This window comes from Chrysochloris asiatica, unplaced genomic scaffold (assembly GCF_000296735.1).
Source record: "Chrysochloris asiatica unplaced genomic scaffold, ChrAsi1.0 scaffold01144, whole genome shotgun sequence".
Taxonomy (NCBI): Eukaryota; Metazoa; Chordata; class Mammalia; order Afrosoricida; family Chrysochloridae; genus Chrysochloris; species Chrysochloris asiatica.
This window is the reverse complement of record NW_006409662.1, coordinates 40,879-43,928: the sequence shown is the minus strand read 5'-3', so window position 1 is coordinate 43,928 and position 3,050 is coordinate 40,879. Positions and strand designations below refer to the sequence as shown.

The 3,050-nt window shown below is 41.3% G+C and overlaps 1 non-coding gene across 1 annotated transcript; it reads left to right on the top strand.

Moving 5' to 3' along the window:
• Nucleotides 1–1,150: 1,150 nt before the first annotated feature.
• TRNAC-GCA lies at nt 1,151–1,222 on the top strand. The gene has a single exon. It is a non-coding gene; the product is annotated as a tRNA-Cys (tRNA).
• The last annotated feature ends 1,828 nt before the right edge of the window (nt 1,223–3,050 follow it).

Here is a 3,050-nt window from a genome sequence, read left to right as displayed (position 1 = left end):
GGTGAACTATTGCTCAGGACAGAGTTTCTGCCACAGTTTCACTTGGACTATGTTGGGCTGCTTGTCAATTTTGTACCAGGAAGTGCCAGCAGCAAGCAAGTCAATCCACAGTTGCTATCTAGTAATGTGGACCAGACCTTTCTTAGTGATTGTTTTCTTTTCCAGCTCCAGCCTCTCCTGCATTCCCACAATCCAGACATTCTGGTGGCACAACTTTTCCAAAGGAGAAAGATGAGGCTTTCTGCTCCCGTAATAATATACAGCTTCAGAAACCCTCTACAGGGTCACTATTGATCTAAATCAATTTGACAGCACATAACCACCACCACCACCACCACCAGGAAAGATTAGAGGAAGCTGATATCAATGCGATATTCGTGGGAGAGAATTGGAGCCTATCTTGAGTCAGTCAGTCATTTTAAAACATAAAAGCAGAGATCAAGGGACCCTGTTACACCTAAGAGACAAGAGGCATGGGCAGAGTGAATTGTTTGGACCCAGGATTCCTGTGCTAGGAACCACCATTCTCTATGGAAGGTTAATGAAAAGATCCTGGATATCTCCATAGAAGTTTGGGCCCACCAAAGTGGGATGGAGTCAAGAACTTTCCCCCAAAGTGGCAAGAGACAAAACCTCCCCCTACAGCTGGTGCCCTGATTTAGGAATTCCAGTCTCCTCAACTGTGAAAATGTATTTCTCTTCCCTATGCCAGCTACTTGTAGTATTGTTGTCATATCGCAGGACAACAAAGACAATATCCTAACCCATGATATCTGTGACCGTGAACTTGTTTGGAAATAAGACCTTTGAAGTTGTCATCAGGTAAAACAACATGAGATCCTGGTAAGTGAAGGAGTAGATCCTAATTCCATCTGAGTATTCCAGGCTGGTTGTCTTGGAAGGACAATGTGGCTTGTTTTCGAGACCTTGTCTAACACTTGGAATAAAACATAAAGGTCATAGGTTTCTGTAGGAGCGTCTTTCCTTTCCTCCATGGATGGCCTCAGAGAGAATGATGTTGGAGGCCATAGAACTGAGGTTAGATATCTAAACTTGTTAGACAGTTCCAAAGAGAAACACCAGTTAATAGTCCATGACTGAGTATTGCCACACAAATGAAAGGCATTAATTAAATTGCATTGACATGCCAGGGGGTGTAGCTCAGGGGTAGAGCATTTGACTGCAGATCAAGAGGTCCCTGGTTCAAATCCAGGCGTCCCCTTATTTATGTCCCAGTTTCATAGCTAATGCTACAAAACGCACCCTTCCTACACCCTTCAGCAAAGGCTTAGCAGTCCCTCATTATTGGGCTTTCTAAGAACAACCACACAGAAACACCCCTCCATGACTGTGAGGGTAAGGTGGAGCCAAAAAAAATGACTCATATGTATGTGTGAGTCTCATCTCCATCACCCCACTGTCATCCATGAAGGCCACCATCTTAGTTTCTTAGAGATGCTGTAACAAAATACTACAATATACATGACTTGAAGAACACAAATGGATTGTCTCACAATTGTGTGGTTTAGAAATGTGAATTCAAAGGCGAAGTCATGTTGATTCCTTCTGAGAGCTGTGAGAGAGACACTGTTCCCTGGCTCTGCTATCTTCAAGTGGGGCCTGGCAATCCTTTGCATCTCTCTGTTGTCACATCACCTTTCCTCTCCTGACTATATCTTTGTCTGCTCTCCTCTTTGGTAAGACATCACTTGGTTGACATAAGAACCCACCTCCACACAAGAACACCCAAACGTGCAGATTTGACCTAGACTCAATGGCTTGATGATCAGAACTCAGCTAGAGGAAGATTTTAAAAATAAATAAATAAAATGTTTTTTTGGTTTGTTTTTTTGTTTTTATAAAGGACATGAGGAAGGGAGTCAAGGACCTTCCTTAAGGTTACAGAGAGAGAAAACCTTCCCCACACCCTTAATTGGGACATCTCGTCTTCTAAATTATGACAATAAATTTTATTTCCTAGACCAGCAACATACCATTCATCTGTCAATTTATCATACTATGGTGTGATGCTGGAAGGTATACCATCAAGGTCACCCATGGTGGATGGTTTCTGCTGAACTTCCAGTCTAAGATAGACTAGGAAAAAGGAGAGGCAGAATGTTTCTGAATGTTTAGCCACAGAAAATATTATGAATAGCAATGGAACAGGTCAGATAGCACCAGAATGTTGAGTATTGAATCATTCTGAATAACACCAGAAGATCATCAGATATAGTGTCTGAAGAAGAGCCTCTCAGCTTGGAAGACACTCAAACTATGAGGAGAAGAGCTGCCTCCTTAAAGTAGAGCTGATGTGATCATTTGAATGGAGTAAACCTTTCAGGGCCTTCATTTGCTGATGGGGCAACTTTAAATGGGGAGAAACAGCTGTGAATATCTGTAAATACTTAGAATATGAAATGTATTAAGTGTGAATCTAGTAAAATTGGAAATGCTCAAAAATAAAATGGAATATATAAATATCAATACCCTAGGCATTAAGTAGAGTCCTGGTGTGGTATTGTGGGTTAATACCTCAGACTGCAAGGTCAGTGGTTCAAGCTCACCAGCTGCTCCTTGGAAACCTATACAGGGTCGCTATGGGTCGGAATCAACTCAATGGCACTTAACAACAACAACAGGCATTAAGTGAGCTGAAATGGACTGGTATTGGCCATTTTGATTCTGACAATCACATGGTTTACTATGCTGGGAATGACAAATTGAAGAGGAATGGTGTAGCATTCACCATCAAAAAGAACATTACAAGATCGATCTTGAAATACAGTGCTGTCTGAGATAGCATAATATCCATATCCCTACAAGGAAGACTAGTTAATACCACTACTATTCAAATTTACACACCAATCATTAAGGCCAGTGATGATGAAACTGAAGAATTCTAACAACTTCTTCAGTGTAAAATTGAACAAACATGCGATCAAAATGTATTGGTGATTATTGGTGATTGGAATGCAAAGGTTGGGGGAAACAAAGGATCAGTAGTTGGAAAATATGGCTTAGCTGAACGAAATTATGCTGAGATCGCA